Genomic DNA, 18,315 nt, shown 5'->3' with positions numbered 1-18,315 from the left:
TAGGATGGTTCAGTTGCCTGATAACAGCTGGGAATGAACTGTTTAAACGCTTGAAATACCAGGTCAGACAGCTTGATGTTCCATTAGGAGAGTTATGAGGGCACTAGATTGTGCATCTTGGAGTTAAATGGGCTATTCTGACTTTTCTAAATTGGCACTGAAATATAATAAAACATCTGAAGTGCAAGCTTGACGTGAATACGTACGTTTATATCAATAATCAGGGAAGATAAGGCTGAGATCAGAGAAGGATATTAGGTTGGGATGATTAGGTAGTGTTCTGATTGGACTATCTTTAATCGAAATTTACTGGACTTTACCTTGCACTAAACATTATTCCCTTTATCCTGTATCTGTACACTGTGGACGGCTCGATTGTAATCATGTATTGTCTTTCCACCGACTGGTTAGCATGCAACTAAAAGCTTTTCACTGTACCTCGGTACACAGTGACAATAAACTAAACTGATCAAGTGGAGCTATCAGGGAAATCAAGCTGACTTGGGTAAAGTCCTCAGCCAGATCAGCAGGAAGGGTCTAATTCAACCCGGGCAGTCACAGTTGCGCAGCGGTAGAGTTGCTGCCTTACAGCGAATGTAGTGCTGGAGACCCCGCTTCGATCCCGACTACGGGTGCTGTCTGTAAGGAGTTTGTACGTTCTCCCCGTGACCGTCTGGGTTTTCTCCCAGATCTTCGGTTCCCTCCTGCACTCCAAAGACGTACAGGTTTGTAGGTTAATTGACTTGGTAAATGTAAAAATTGTCCCTAGTGAGTGCAGGAAAGTGTTAATGTGCGGGAATCGCTGGCCGGCGCAGACTCGGTGGGCCAAAGGGCCTGTTTCCTTGCTGTATCTCGAAACTAAACTAAACTAAACCAAACCTGAGTCTGAATGTTTTATCAAAATATACACCTTGACCTGGACCATATTTATGGCAGGTAGCCAAGTCCTCGGATGAACAGGGCAAAAAAAATGACCTCTCACTAAGAAATACTATCTCTTAATATTCAATCTCACTGATATTCAATTTAAAATTACCCTACTCTTAGATGAGGCTGTACTGTTGGCACAGCAGGTTAAATCTTAAGGCAAAATCAAATTGAAAGAAAGGGATTGTTCTATCTGATTGGGTTGTAATATAGTATCTGAACAAACTTTCAGTACTCACCAGCAAAACTTTCAAAAACTTTGTAAGACTGGAAAATATTTTTAAGGATTCTCCTAAAGGGTAATTAAAGGATCAGTACAATTAGGAGAGTGCCAATTTCAGGAACATTACAGAATGTCTCTGAGTGTTCAGATATCAGAAGAATATCCAAGAGGGCAGAAAGCAAATCCTAAGATGCAATCTCATTAGTTACATCAAAAGCCAAGAAAGTTACAATTAAATTAAGTAAAATTGAAGAAGAAAAACAGGGTCAAATATTGAGGGAGTGGAAGGAAAATTTAGAGCAGACATTCCAAACTTTGTTAATGCAGGATAGATGCTTGAAATACCAGCTCGATGTTACATTAGGGCAGCACGGTGGCACAGCAGTAGAGTTGCTGCCTTACAGCACCAGCGACCTGGGTTCGATCCTGACTGTGGGTGCTGTCTGTGTGGAGTTTGCACGTTCTCTCCATGACCACTTGGGGTTTCCCCGAGTGCTCCAGTTTCCTCCCACACTCCAAAGACGTACAGGGTTGTAGGTTAATTGGCTTCGGTAAAGATTGTAAATTGTCCCTAGTGTGTAGGATAGTGCTTGTGTACGGAGATCGCTGGATGGTACGGGCTCGGTGGGCTGAAGGGCCTGTTTCCGCACTGTATCTCTAAACCGAACTAACAAGGAGAGTTATGATGGCACAAGATTATGCATCATGGGTCAAATGGGTTATTCTGACATCTCTAAATTGGCACTGAAATACAATTGAACAAAATATGCATTATATCTTCAATAAAACATGCTCTGCCAATTGGCTAATGTGAGAAGTTTGATTAGCGCACATATGCTTTATGAAAAATAAAAAGCCCATTATAGAAATAAATAACTTGTTTTTAAATTCATGATCTCAACTCAACCCCAGGCACAATCCAGCCAACTAATGTCGGAAGAAGGGTTTCGGCCCAAAACGTTGCCTATTTCCTTTGCTCCATAGATGCTGCTGCACCCGCTGAGTTTCTCCAGCATTTTTGTCTACCAGCCAACTAATTACTGATACGATAACCGCTGATCCCAGGGAACCGTAAATGAGTCAGACGATCAGTTTACTGTCGTTTAAGAAGGAACTGCAGATGCTGGAAAAATCGAAGGTGGACAAAAATGCTGGATAAACTCAGCGGATGGGGCAGCATCTATGGAGCGAAGGAATAGGCGACGTTTTGGGTCGAGATCCTTCGAAGTTTCTCCAACATTTTTGTCTACTTTAGTATCGTTGGCACCTGTGGTTCGGACCAAGTGCCAGCCAAGATACCAACTACATTTACCCCCATAGAAATACTGATGACAGTATCTGGGTGGCACGGTGGCATACTGGGCCGCATGGTAGCACAGCGGTAGAGTTGCTGCCTTACAGTGCCAGACACCCAAGTCCGATCCTGACCACGGGTGCTTGTCTGTACGGAGTTTGTACGTTCTCCCCGCGACCTGTGTGGGTTTTCTCCAAAATCTTCAGTGTCCTCCCACACTCTAAAGACGTACAGGTTTGTAGGTTAATTGGCTTGGTGTAAATGTAAAATGAGTTCAAGGAAAGAGCGTTCACGTCGATCGCGGCCCTGTTTCCACCAATCTTTCCACCACCACGCACAAGAAGCGACAAGGCAGACACCATTGTATGCAGATGTCGAGAACTGTGTTCAGCTCTGTGTGTGTGGACTCGATATGAATTGTGTATAGGGTGGTGTTAAGGGCCTGTTCCACCTTCATGACCTAATTCACGACCTTTTTTACCCGTGGACATTTTTCATCAGCTAGAAAAAATGCCCCGACCTACTTGATGCCACAATTACATACGAATAGCATCACGGCCTGCTATGACCTACAGACGACCTCGTGACAACCATGCTGCGAGTATGTCAAGGGCAAACTCGGCAGAGGTCGTGAAAGTGAGTCAGGCCCTTAACACCATTAGTAATAATGAATTTTTAATTCTCAATATTTAAGTAACTCACCTACAAATAACCCTCCCTCCCCTCCCCTCTCCTCCCGCTCCCCCTCACTCCCACATTTTCTCCTCACTTCCCCTTGCCCGACCTGGATTCACATTCATTTCACTCTTTCCCACCATCCCCTTCCACCTGTATTCCTTTTTCTGGCTTCACAGCTCGCCCACCTTCTACCGATAACTCGCCTTTCATCTCTGTCCTTTGTCCATCCATCTGTCGATGTAAAGCTCCCCTCACCTGCACCCACATATGACTTGCCGGGCTTTGTCCTGGTCCCACCTGCCTTCCAGCTTTCTCTCCTCTCCCCACCACAGTCAGTCTGAGGGAGTAACCCAACCCAAACTGTCACCAGTACATGTTGTGCAGTACATGATGCTGCCTGACCTGCTGAGTTACTCCAGCACTCTGTGCCTTTTGTTAGTTTTAACTATCACCCAGATCAGGGATATGTTCAGCGAAAATCATGTGTGACCAATTAGAGTTATTTGACAAGATACCAGATAGAAGATGAAGGCAATAGCAATTGATGGGGTCAATCCAGAAGTCTTTCAAAAAAATGCCACACAACAAGCTTATCAGCAAAGCGTAAAAGGATTGTCTGAAGAAGGGTCTCGACCCGCGACGTCACCCATTCCCTCTCTCCAGAGATGCTGCCTGTCCCGCTGAGTTACACCAGCATTTTGTATCTATCATAGGATTGTGGTGACTGCTTGCTTCTTGGACTAGAGCAAGGGTTCCCAAACAGGGGTAAATTTGCCCCCAGGGGGGTACATTTCGCCTACCCAGGGGGTAAATTTGTTGATTCTGGATTTGTACATCTTTTTTCTCATTGACTGCCTGTGTTTGGTTCGGGTATACCGGTATCTGTTCATCATTAGTTGCTCATAAATAAGAGAAATAACATTGCTATGTGCTATTAATCTGGATTAATGTGCTATTAATCTGGATTTTTAATTTATGTATTGTGTTTTTAAAAATATATAATTTATGATGCTTTTATAAGTGATATACTAAGATTTTATATGTACTTTAGGATATTTAATATGCAATGCATTTTTTTTAAATGTAATGTTGCCCCTTGTCTGGACCTCGAGTCCGTAATGAAGTTTATTATATTATTATTATTATTATTATTAAAGTTGCCGGGGGTAAAGTGGACAGAAATGTTTGGGAGCCCTGGACTAGAGTAAGGGTGGTGGTGGCGTTCTCACAGATCGGTGTAAGGGCTATTACATTTTTCTTGTTTATCCGTTTTAATAACCTGGACTGCAAGGTAAAAAACTATAATTTGTACATTTGTCGATGTCATAACATGTGGCGTGATTGTGAACTATAAACAGATAGTGATAGATGAAGCAAGATATACTGTATATAAACAGGCATATGAAGATTAATGCAGGGAAACGCAAGGTGATGCATTTTGGTCGGCTGAATGAAGAGCAGCAATATAGTATGAAGGATACTATTTTAAGAGGTGTACGAGAGCTAATAGTCCTGGGGTAGTGTGTGTACAATGGCAAGGCAGGTCAAGAAATGAACATGGTTAATATTGCATGGCCAATTCTGGGCTATATCACCAGAGGCACAGGCATCACAGGTTAAGATGCTTCCTTACAGCGCTTACAGCATCAGAGACTCGGGTTTGATCCTGGCTATGGGTGCTTGTCTGTAGGGAGTTTGTATGTTGGTATGTATACCTCAAATCGTCTGTTTAAAAAGGAACTGCAGATGCTGGAAAAATCGAAGGTAGACAGAAATGCTGGAGAAACTCAGCGGGTGAGGCAGCGTCTATGGAGCGAAGGAATAGGTGACGTTTTGGCTCGAGACCCTTCAGACTGTTGTGGGGAGGTGGGGGGAGAAGAAAGGACGAGGTGGAGACAGTGGGCTGTGGGAGAGCTGGGAAGGGGAGGGGAAAGAGGGAGAAAGCAAGGACCACCTGAAATTGGAGAAGTCAATGTTCATACCGCTGGGGTGTAAACTACCCAAGTGGAATATGAAGTGTTTAAGAAGGAACTGCAGATGCTGGAAAATCGAAGGTAGACAAAGGTGCTGGAGAAACTCAGCGGGCGCTGCTTAAATCGGCTGCTCTGATTAAGAGAAAAGTTGTGCCAAATTACTCTAGTTTAAGGATCGATCTCTGTCTCAAATTTAGCTGCAGTTATAATTTAGCATTTAACTCAACTTTGACTTTCACATTTATAATGTTATGGAGAGCTAAACAAGCCACTTGATAGCAGTAGTCTCATAGCTAATTGGGTAGCGAGGTATAATTGGTTCTCTGCTAATTATAAAGGAAGCATAACACTTTAAGTACATGTCGGGTCAAGCAGCATCAGTGGAAACAGTTAATTGGTACTGGACCACTTCAGTCTTTGCTTAAATATGCATGAAAAGTGGAATTCCAGAGGTGATTATGAGACGATTGTCCTTGACACCAAGATACGGTATAATTTGACTGTAGCCCGAATAAAACTGAAACCAATAGGCAACAAAGAGAAAAGCACTCCAATGTTTGGACAATTGAAGATGTTATTGCAGCCTGGATATCCACCATTGGAAGAGCCCAGGACTAGAGGTCACAGCCTCAGAATTAATGGACGTTCTTTCAGGAAGGAGATGAGGAGGAATTTCTTTAGTCAGAATGTGGTGATTCTGTGGAATTCTTTGCCACAGATGGCGATGGAGGCAAATTCAATGGATATATGTAAGACAGTTTCTTGATTAGTATGGGTGTCAGAAGTTATGGGGAGAAGGCAGGAGGATGGGGTGTGGAGGGATAGATAGATCAGCCATGATTGAATGGTGGAGTAGACTTGATGGGCCGAATGGCCTAATTCTACTCCTATCACTTATGTTGACCTTATAATCCTTGCATGTTCTCCTCAAGGCACGGTCTGGGGCTCGAACATCTTCCACTGTTTCATTGCCGTTGTTCCTTACATCCGAAGATCAGAAGTGCGGGTGTTCACTGATGATTGTACAATGTTCAATGCCATTTGTATCTCCACCAGCAAACAAAGCAGCCTATGCCTGTCGGCAGCAAGACCTTGAAGGCATTTAGCCTTCAACTGATGAGTGGCAAGAAGCATTCCAGTCACAGAAATACCATGGTATGACCTTTTGTAACAAAGGAAGTCGTCCTCCCTATCCCTGACATTCGTTGGCACGACCAGGGCCAAGTCCCTCGCCGTCAATATCAGGGCGTCATCTGTGACCCAGAATCTCAATTGCACCAGCCAAATCCATCCTGTTGCTACAAGATGGGGATGAGTTCGATTTAGCTCTTAGGGCTAACGGAATCAAGGAATATGGGGAGAAAGCAGGAATGGGGTACTGATTCTAGATCATATTGAATGGTGGTGCTGGCTCGAAGGGCCGAATGGCCTACTCCTGCACTGATTTTCTATGTTTCTATGTTTAAGAGTGACGTTTATGTCGTGAATGCCTCTGCTCCTGTACACCATTCACAAGGCACAAGTCAAGAGTGCAATAGAGTGCCCTCCACTTGCCTGGGTGAGTGCATCTCAACAACTCTCGAGAAAATTGTTAGCCTTCAGGACAAAGCAGCTGATATGTGTGGCACCCCAGCAAATCTCTTGCACCTCTGGTGACCACCATCGTTAAATGCACTGGTAATGTCTCTAGGATGCTCTGAAATCACCCTCTACCACAAGGAACATCTAACAGATGCATGGAAACACCATTATCTGGAGATTCTCATCATTGTATCATACCATCCCGACTTGGACATACATTGCCATTCCTTCATCAACGCTTGGCCAAATTTCTGGAAGTCTCTCCCCACAGTGCCGTGGGAGGACCTTCACTAGAAGGACTGCGGTGGTTCAAGCAGGAGACTGGCTGCTCTCTACTCAAGGGTAATTAGGATTAGGTGACAAATTCTGGCCTCTCCTGAGATGCCCAGATCTTGAGAAATAAATTGTAAAATGCATTGTATTTTTAATGCCGTTTTGACCAACCTATCTACCTATGACACAACTTTCAAGGAACCACGGAGCTGCAATCCTAGATCCCTCTGCTCTACAAAACCCTATCATTCACTGTGTAGGTCCTGCTCATGTTAGACCTCCCAAAATACAACACCTCACAGTTTTAGGTGTAAAATTCCATCAACCATTCCTCAGCCCACCTGCCCAACCGATCAAGATCCTGCTACAACTTTTAACAACCAAAAAAAATGAAATGATGATGAAATGATTCAATTAATTGTCATTGTCAGTGTACAGTACAGAGACAACGAAATGCATTTTTAGCATCTCCCTTGAAAGGGAGACACAGGGCGTCGCGGTGTGCCCGCGCCTGCCGCCGTTGTGCCCGCGCCTGCCGCCGTCTTCACTATCTACAATACCACCCACCTTTGTGTCATCTGCAACTTTGCTAATCGTGCCAAATATGTTCTCATCCAAATCATTCATATAGATGACAAACAGCTTGGGGAGACTTAACATATACGATTTTTAAGGGCTTGGACACGCTAGAGGCAGGAAACATGTTCCCGATGTAGGGGGAGTCCAGAACCAGGGGCCACAGTTTAAGAATAAGGCGTAAGCTATTTAGAACGGAGACGAGGAACACTTTTTCTCACAGAGAGTTGTAAGTGTGATGTCAGAGGGCGGTGGAGGCCAGTTCTCTGGATACTTTCAAGAGAGAGCTAGATAGGGCTCTTAAAGATAGCAGAGTCAGGGGATATGGGGTGAAGGCAGGAACGGGGTCCTGATTGGGGATGATCAGCCGTGATCACATTGAATGGCGGTGCTGGCTCGAAGGGGCGAATGGCCTACTCCTGCACCTATTGTCTATTGTCTGTTGTCTATTGTCTATTGTCAAAGCAAAAGAATGTGCAATAAGTAGGATAGCGAGATGTGTGGTGGATCAAGTGTGTTTTGGATCCTACATGTTACAGATCCTTAAACTGAGCCTAATGTACTCAGTGAACATTGAATACAAGAACAAGGAGATGTGGCTAGAACTGTATGCCACACTAGTGAGATCATCAGTTGAGAACATGTTCACCCTGGTAAGCATATTACAGAAGTGATGGATTACTCCAGGGAGGTTGTGAGTGAGATTCACAAAGACATTGTCAGCAATGGAAAAGTTTAGCTGGGAAGGAAAGATTGTTTGCCTTGGACTATTTTCTTTGGATCACAAGGTGGTAAAAGAGACTTAAATGTGATGCTTACTACAGCGCCTCGATAGAGCATATTTAGTAACTCATTTTTCTGCTATTTATGCTGCCAGAAATCTAATTTTCTAAGAAAATTAAACAATTTCTTTTTTTTTCCAAAAATGCCATCCAACGTGAAATTTCAGCTGAACCTGGTGAAATGTCATTAGAATATCTGAACAGTGAATATATTGCACAGCTTTTTTGACATTTAAAATTAAGTGATTTTAATTTAAATGGTAGCCTGGCCCAGGCTAGGCAAAGCATAGACGTCGAGGCATAGCCAACAAAGGATTGTTTTGCTTTCATGAAATAGGCTCAAAGAATGAATTTTATTTTAAATGTTCTGCAAAATAAGTGTGAAAAAGACATGTTCAGTTTATTTATGTTCATACATTTCGGGCAATGTAGTTATCGGCTGATTAGTAGCAACAACCTCTTTGAAGATTTCATGCTTCATGTGATGGCGACTGTAGTCATTCATTTGACAGTTTTGCATTAAAGTGTAGAATTGCAGTGTAAAACATTGCTATTTAAAAGAGGGGAGGATATGATGTATAGTCCAGCAATTTATTCTGTGGTTTGTGCATAGATTACCACTTCGTGACGTGGAGTAATATTTTTTTGAGTAACTCTCATGTGACTGACATAGTCATGCAACAGGCATTCTCCCATTCCCCATGGATACTGAATGTGTGAGAGTGCCCTGCAGTTTAGTTTGGTTTAGTTTAGAGATACAGTACAGATACAGGCCCTTCAGCCCACTGAATCCGCGCCGACCGACGATCCCAGTATACTAGCTCTATCCTACATACGCTAGGGACATTTTACAGGAGCCAATGAACACAATTAGCAGAAGCCAATTAACCAGGTGGCCATGGTGGCGCAGCAGTAGAGTTGCTGCCTTACAGCGCTTGCGGCGCCGGAGACCCGGGTTCGATCCTGACTACGGGTGCTGTCTGTAGGGAGCTTGCACGTTCTCCCCGTGACCGTGTGGGTTTTCTCCGAGACCTTCAGTTTCCTCTCACACTCCAAAGGTATATAAATTAATTGGTTTGGTGTATGCGTAAATTGTCCCTATTGTGTGTAGGATAGTGTTAATGTGTGGGGACTGCTGGTCGGTGCGGACTCGATGGGCCAAAGGGCCTGCTTTCGCTCTGTATCTCGAACCCAGGTCTCCGGAGCTGTAAGCCAGCAACTCTACCGCTGCACCACCGTGCCACCCTGTAGTTGTATGTTTTCTATGATTTGCTGATTAAAGACTTTAAGCGATTATTTGACCAGTTTCCCCCTTCCTATTCCGACTCACCTGGATTTAAAAGCTACATTTTAAGTGTGTGATGCACAGCCTCCCTTTGTGCCCTTGAGGTGTGGTCCCGCCTTTGAGCAGCAGCAACACACTGTACACAACATCTCTGCAACTCGTTGTTTCGTCTTAAGAGTGTAAAAGTAGAACTTGACCCAATCAAATCATGACTCCAAAGGATAGTGTTCGTGTGCGGGGATTGCTAGTCAGTACGGACTCGGTGGGCCGAAGGGCCTGTTTCCGCGTTGTATCTCTAAACTAAACTAAGAATGACATATTTTTGGCTGAAATCCTTCTGATATGTATGTGTGGTAGATTCCCCACACATTTATCCAATATTCCTATTAAACGTGCTTTGACAAAGCCTTCTGTGCTGCAAAAAGCACAACTTAAAGAAGCCTCCTCTAACCTCTCTGTTCTCATTCACAGTCTGATGTCGTGGACACAGTTTGCCTATTCACCCTTCATAATGTTATTAAACCTGACTAAATCTCCTCGTGGCTATTTTTGTTTTAATGTACAGTCCTGATTCCACAAGCCTACCTTGAAAATTCTAATTGCACTCAGTGAAATTTTATTTTCTCAGCGCCAACGTTAAAGAGATTTTAGGTTTTTTTTTTCCAAGCAATTTTAACTTTGCTTGAAGATGTAACTGAATTATTAATTTGCAGAGATTGGCTGCTGTCCATGTCAGCCTACGCTAGCCGTAGTCATACATTTTAGCTCCAAATTAATGTTTATTAATGATTGTATAACTTGGCAAACACACAGTGCTTTCGGACGGGAATCGTCTGATTACTGAGAAAGTAGCGGGATGGTGGCTAACAGCTGAGCGAGAATCTACAAATGGTTCGGGGTGGAGGTAAGGGAAGATGGTCAGAGGCCAAATGCCAATTTGCCACATAGATCAGCTTGCTTTCATAAAGTGCCATTCAAATAAGAAATCATTGCAAGAGACACATTAACAAAAGAAGGGCCCTGAGCCAAGGGAAGAGGAAATGGTCGATTAAAAGCTAAGTGAACCCTTAGGATTTATGAATGGTAGAATGATGCAGGGGCTTACAGATTGAATATCGGAATGTGGAGCCTGGGAAGATGAAAGCACAACCACCAATGATTCAGCAAACAGGAAAGGCGATGATCAGTACAGGAGTGGTAGGAACATGTTGTCTCAAAACCCCAGCGCATCTTAAATGTAAACTAGAATGCCAACATCTCAGCGGCGGCCCCACAGCATCAAATTTCAGTTGTGATTGAGGTCCAAGACATTGGAGATGCCAATCTCCCACTGTCAGAGGCCAACCCCATGGGCATTGGGACTCGTGGTCATGGTTGGAGTAGAGGCAGGGCAGGGCAATGGAGCCCAAGGCTTCGTTGGTTGGAGGAAGTGAGTGGGAGTTGCGAGTGGTAAAGGAAGTTCAATGTGCAGGAAGGAACTGCAGATGCTGGTTGCAACCGAAGATAGACACAAAATGCTGGAGTCACTCAGCGGGACAGGCGGCATCTCTGGAGAGAAGGAATGGGTGACGTTTCGGGTCGAGACCCTTTGGTGATCAGAATGCGTTTGATGCAGTGTGGGGAGGGTTGGAACTGGTTGGCCTTGGGGGTTGTTGTTGGTGGGAGAAATACAAGGTCAAGAGATGGAGAGGGTGTTAGTGCAGTGCTCAGGGATGCAAGTACCTTTACAATCTGGCCTTGAAGCAGAAGATACACTGGGATCTCAAGGATTATGACAGGAAATGCTCAGAGTGGAACAAAATGATCCAGAAATTTCTGTTATCGTGTTTAATTCATGAGAAAACTGGTTTTCGGTAGCTCACCGCTTAACAAGTTAGTTGTGAATCTCCAGGCAATAGGTTCTTGGAGCAGATAATCTGTTTGAGAGAAGTTGTCAATGAAGGGATCTAAAGGCCTTTAGAGGTGGAACTATGTGTAATGAAGGTCATCAGGGTGGTGGACAAGGTGTAAAGTAGAATGTGGAGACCGATGTATCAGGTGAAATGAAGTTGACCAAGAGGAAGACCAAAGTTTCGCCACAAGGAAGGAGTAAATGAGGTATGACAAATGTTAACATTGGTACTGATAAGTGGGAAGTGGTTGCTGAGGACTGGAGGAGGTGAAGAATGGACCTCCATACGTGTACAATGTACCAGGATAGCATGTGGCCCAAGCCCCTGGAGGCTAAGGTCTGCAAAGACACCAACCTCAACACCAGGCAATGGTCATCAGCAACAGCAACACAATGACAATCCAAAGGTCAGAGACAAGTCCCCCCCTCCCCCCCTCCATCTCAAATCACTGCACATTGTCCTTTCCAATTATCACTTTAATTTCATGTTTCAGTTATCTTGCTTTTTATTTGAGGAAGGACATCCTTGCTATTGAGGCAGTGCAGCGTAGGTTCACGAGGTTAATCCCCGGGATGGCGGGACTGTCATATGAGGAAAGGTTGGAAAGACTGGGCTTGTATTCACTGGAATTTAGAAGGATGAGAGGGATATCTTATAGAAATATAAAATTGTAAAAGGACTGGACAAGCTCGATGCAGGAAAAATGTTTCCAATGTTGGGGGAGTCCAGAACTAGGGGCCACACAGTCTAAGAATAAAGGGGGGGCCATTTGAAACTGAGATGCGAAAAAAAGTTTTCACCCAGAGAGTTGTGAATTTGTGGAATTCTCTGCCACAGAGGGTAGTGGAGGCCAATTCACAGGATGCATTTAAAAGGGAGTTAGATAGAGCTCTTGGGGCTAGCGGAATCAAGGGGTATGGGGAGAAGGCAGGAACGGGTTACTGATTGTGGATGATCAGCCATGATCACAATGAATGGCCTCCTCCTGCACCTATTTTTTATGTTTCTATGACTGTTGGCGGGGTCAAGGAAAGAGCGTTCATGTCGATCGCGGCCCTGTTTCCACCAATCGTTCCACCACCACGCACAAGAACCGACAAGACAGACACCATTGTATGCAGATGCCGAGAAGTGAGTTCAGCTCTGGCTGAACAACATCTAATCTTGTGTGTGGACTCGATAAGAAGAAGATGACTGTTGGCAGATCAATTTCCCTCCTGGGATGAATAAAGTTCTATCTCGTACCATATCGTACGATAGGTTTGGGGTGACAGATTGCAACCTGTTTCGACTAATGCAATCAACCTGGCATGCACAAACAAATAGATCAAATAGAACAAGTTGACCTACAACTTGAGGCTGTGCACGCCATATACAAGAAGAGGATGAAATATGGTAGGTACAGGACGGAGTTTGTGATATGTGGAGGTGCCTGAGGAGTTATATGGCCCACTCCTGTTTCTAATACAAAACGGTATCAATACAAAGTGCCACCAACCATATTAACAAACATAAATTATAGTTGTAGCTTTGGAGATGGCATTGTCTGATTTCTTTCTTTCATTCAGAGTGCTCTGTTGCCATTCTCAGTGTACACACTGATGGCAAATGAATGCGTTGTTCAGCCAGGGCACGTCCGCTCCCAAATCTCCTCATGCATAAACTTAATAATTCAGTTTCAAAGGAAGCGTGAACAAACCTATTGAAAGAGCTATTTGTTCAAGGCATGAAGAAGAAAAACTGGACGCACACAAAAATGATAACAGCTATATTGTCAGGTGTCAGGATGGATATAACATGAGAAGATCAGAAATTGAAACAGGAGTAGGTCATTTAGTCACTCATATGTGCTCTGCCGTTCGATAAGATTCCAGCTATTATTTTACCCGAGCTTTACTTTCGTGAGGAAGACACCCAATAAAGCTGCGGAAAGGCCTGATAAACTATCGTGGCCTAAATATCCATCAGGCGAGAATGAAATGCTCGGAAAAGGAGAAAGAGGTGCAACACACAGGCCTTGAACCTGGTGAGACGCAGGAGGAGCCCGGCCAGGACTCACCCCACAGAGCCCAGTCCCTCCACACACTAGAATCTCCCAACCCCTGCAGGCTGGTTACTAAGATGGCCGATCCATGGGCGGTTGCTGCTGGTTACTAAGATGGCCGATCCGTGGGCGGTTGCTGCTGGTTACTAAGATGGCCGATCCGTGGGCGGTTGCTACTGGTTACTAAGATGGCCGATCCATGGGTGGTTGCTACTGGTTACTAAGATGGCCGATCCGTGGGCGGTTGCTGCTGGGACGCAAGTCGGGGCCTGATCAACCCCGGCTGGGTCGCCTGGACGAGGGTGTCTGATGTTGAGAGACCCGAAACACCCGATGACCCCAGGTCACATCACTGAGGATGTGTCCCAGCGCATGTAGAAGGTGTATCTTTTTCACATCTTGCATGAACTCTCCACCCTTGATTCAGAAATGTATTGATTTGTGTTTTGTATTGATTAGGTAATTCAACCTACATAGCACTCTCAGTTATTTAAGAAAGAACTGCAGATGCTGGAAAAATCGAAGGTAGACAAAAAAGCTGGAGAAACTCAGTGGGTGAGGCGGCATCTATGGAGCGAAGGAATAGGTGACGTTTCGGGTCGAGACCCGGAAGGGTCTCGACCCGAAACATCACCTATTCCTTCGCTCCATAGATGCTTTCCTGGTCTCGACCCGAAACGTCGCCTATTCCTTCGCTCCATAGATGCTGCCTCACCCGCTGAGTTTCACCAGCTTTTTTGTCTAGTGCTCTCAGTTGAAATGTTTTAAATGATATTTCTTGTCACCCCAGTCCTCATCGACTGACCTCTTATTTTGATGTTACCACTGGCTCTAAACACCACAGAAATGGGAAACATTACCTCTGCATCTATCCTGTCAAGCTCTGTGGGAATATTGCATGTTTCAAGAGACCACTTCTACTTTTTCGTTTAGTTTCGAGTGTTTAAAGATACAGTGTGGAAACAGGCCCTTCGGCCCACCGAGTCCGTGCTAACCAGCGATCCCATACATGTACACTATCCCACACACACACACACACACACACACACACGCACGCACGCACACACACACACACACACACACACACACACACACACACACACACACACACACACACACACACACACACACACACACACACACACACACACACACACACACACACACACACACACACACACACACACACACACACACACACACACACACACACACACACACACACACACACACACACACACACACACACACACACACACACACACACACACACACACACACACACACTCACACACACACACACACACACACACACACACACACACACTCTCACACACACACACACACACACACACACACACACACACACACACACACACACACACACACACACACACACACACACATACACACACACACACACACACACACACACACACACACACACACACACACACACACACACACACACACACACACACACACACACACACACACACACACACACACACACACACACACACACACACACACACACACACACACACACACACACACACACACACACACACACACACACACACACACACACACACACACACACACACACACACACACACAGGGATCATTTATTATTATACCAAGCTAATTAACCTACAACAACCTGTACGTCTATGGAGTGTGGGAGGAAACCGAAGATCCCGGTGAAAACCCACACAGGTCACGGGGAGAACATACAAACTCCTTACAGACAAGCACCCATAGTCCCTGGCTCCATAAGGCAGCAAAGCAACTGCTGTGCCACCTTGCTGCCCCAAGAGGTTCTTGTAAACTTCTAATCTCTCGTCGTGATGCAAACCCCATCTTGGGGAATATCCTGGTGAGCCAATGTTTCACACTCCCTTCATTGCAAGTATATATTCACTAAAGTAGTGAGAGCTATACTGTGCACATTATCCCACCAGGATCCCACACAATTGCAGTCATACATCTTTACTCTTGCATTTAAATCCTCTTACAATAAAGACCAACGTGTCGTTTGGCTTCCTAATTGCTTGCTGTACCCTGCAAGTTAGCTTTCAGTAATTCTCAGTGAAGCTGATATATGGGTCTCCCAATAATCATTAATAGCGTTCAGGCCGAGAGTATTTACACACGAGCAAATAATGAAGTGTTTAACATGTCCTCCAAATGCAGTCAAATGTAAATTCCTTTGTTGAAACAGGGTCATGTGGAAGGATGGAACCTGGTCATGGGGCAGCAGGAAACACAGATGGGGTGCAGTAAGAGAGGAAGCGAAATACCTTAGTTGCTCCTAATACTTGTTGCCATTACTCAATAAGGGTTACCTACGAAGTTTGGGCACTTACTGTTATGAAAGTAAGCATGCAGGTACAGCAGGCAGTGAAGAAAGCGAATGGCATGTTGGCCTTTATAAAAAGAGGAATCAAATATAGGAGCAAAGAGGTCCTTCTGCAGTTGTACAGAGCTCTAACGAGACCACACCTGGAGTATTGTGTGCAGTTTTGGTCCCCTAATTTGAGGAAGGACATTCTTGCTATTGAGGGAGCTCAGCGTAGGTTTACAAGGTTAAATCCCGGGATGGCGGGACTGTCATATGCTGAGAGAATGGAGCAGCTGGGCTTGTACACTCTGGAGTTTAGAAGGGTGAGAGGGAATCTCATGAAACATATAAGATTGTTAATGGCTTGGACAAGCTAGAGGCAGGAAACATGTTCCCAATGTTTGGGGAATCCAGAACCAGGGGCCACAGTTTAAGAATAAGGAGACGAGACATTTAGGACGGAGACGAGGAAACACTTTTTCTCACAGAGAGTGGTGAGTCTGTGGAATTCTCTGAGGCAGGTTCTCTGGATGCTTTCAAGAGAGAGCTAGATAGGGCTCTTAAAGATAGCGGAGTCAGGGGATATGGGAAGAAGACAGGAACGGGGTACTGATTGGGGATGATCAGCCATGATCACATTGAATGGTGGTGCTGGCATGAAGGGCCAAATGGCCTACTCCTGCACCTATTGTCTATTGTCTATTGTCTATTGTCTATTGCCTTAAGCTCCATTAGGTGGGATCAATGGATGTACTGACAGTGTCAGAGCAAATTAGCCTGATTTTACATCGGGCAATACCAGCATGGATCTTCTTCTTGCCTATGGCGTGCACAGCCTAAAGTTGTAGGTCAACTTGTTCTATTTGATCTTTTGTTTGTGCACATCGGGTTGATTGCATTAATTGAAACAGGGTGGACCAGGTGAAGGTTGCAATCTCCCACCCCGTCAACATGGATGAGATGGGTTAAATAAAACACAAAGTGCTGGAGCAACACGATGGGCCAGGCACCATCTCTGGAGAACACGAATAGGTGATATTTCAGGTCGGGACCCTTCTAAAGAAGGGCAAGAAGTCTGAAGAAGGGTCCTGACCCAAATCGGCACCACTCGAAGTTCTCCTGATATGCTGCCTGATCCACCGAGATACTCATGATTCCAACCTCTGCAATTCTGTTTTTCTCCATGGGTTGAGTTGTTTGCCTGAGTGTGGTGGATTCTATGTAACTACGTAGAAACAATACGTTATTGTTATTTTACACTGCAGTTGAAAGCCTAAATTATATTATTCCTGGATATCTTCCCTGATTAATCATCCCTGCTGCAAAATAAATGCGATAGCAAGTGAAGACAAGATATGACTGGGTTATGATGCCCTCGAGGCACTGACAAGACTAGAATGAATGACTGCTTGAGCTGAAGGCTCCAGAGCTCCTAAAACTGTTCCCAACAGGAATGCCAGATATTAGGTGTGGCAGCTATGTTGTTAAGTTATTAACCTCACAATTAGAGGCCGTGTCCACCGGCAGAGTGATACGAGCTTAAATATCTGCTGGTATACTTTAAGTCAATTAAGTAGACAAAAGTGCTGGAGAAACTCAGCGGGTGGAGCGAAGGAAATAAGCAACGTTTCGGGCCGAAACCCTTCTTCAGACATATGTTCATAAGTTCATCAGTGATAGGGGCAGAATTAGGCCATTCGGCCCATCGAGTCGACTCTACCATTCACCATGCCTGATCCATCTTCCCCTCTCAACCCCATTCTCCAGCCTTCCCCCAGTAACCCCTGACATCCGTGCTAATCAGTTAAATTAGTGTGGAATGATAAATCACGACCAGTAATAACCATGCAACCACTGGATCGTTGTAAAATCCCACCAGGTTCATCTGGGAAGAAAAGCTGGCATCTTCTCACTTAGCTTGGTCTCCGTGTGATTCTTGGCCGTTCAATGTAATTACGTGCTTAATTCAGGAGCAACTACGCTTGGACAGAAAGCATTTCCCATATTTTGTGAATGAATCAAGAAAAGAACATTCTTATTTCCTTTCCAAAACTAATTTGCCTCTGATCTATTTTGGTTCACATTTGCCTCCTGCGTCTTGGTTAATCAAAGGATCTAATCATTTTAAAATCGCTCTGTTTACTCTCCCTCTTGTTTAGTTGCTGTCTGTGGGCCTGGATATTTCACTTCACTCTTGACCAAATGAAACATCAAATGGACCAAGATGATGCTGGCAATCCTTTACAAGACATCACATTGTCAATTAGCTTCTAATTTCCAACTGTATCATTCTGGTAATTAACAAAAAAAACTAATGTTACATGAAACTCCACACAGGGACATTGGCAGGGGTAATGCAAATTGATTGTTAGAACTGTGTAATAGATTGTGTTTTGTAAAAAAACGGCTGGTTTAAAAAATGATATGGATATGGGATAATATA

Source organism: Leucoraja erinacea, chromosome 32, assembly GCF_028641065.1.
Source record: "Leucoraja erinacea ecotype New England chromosome 32, Leri_hhj_1, whole genome shotgun sequence".
In the NCBI taxonomy this organism is placed as follows: domain Eukaryota; kingdom Metazoa; phylum Chordata; class Chondrichthyes; order Rajiformes; family Rajidae; genus Leucoraja; species Leucoraja erinaceus.
This window is presented reverse-complemented; position numbering follows the sequence as displayed.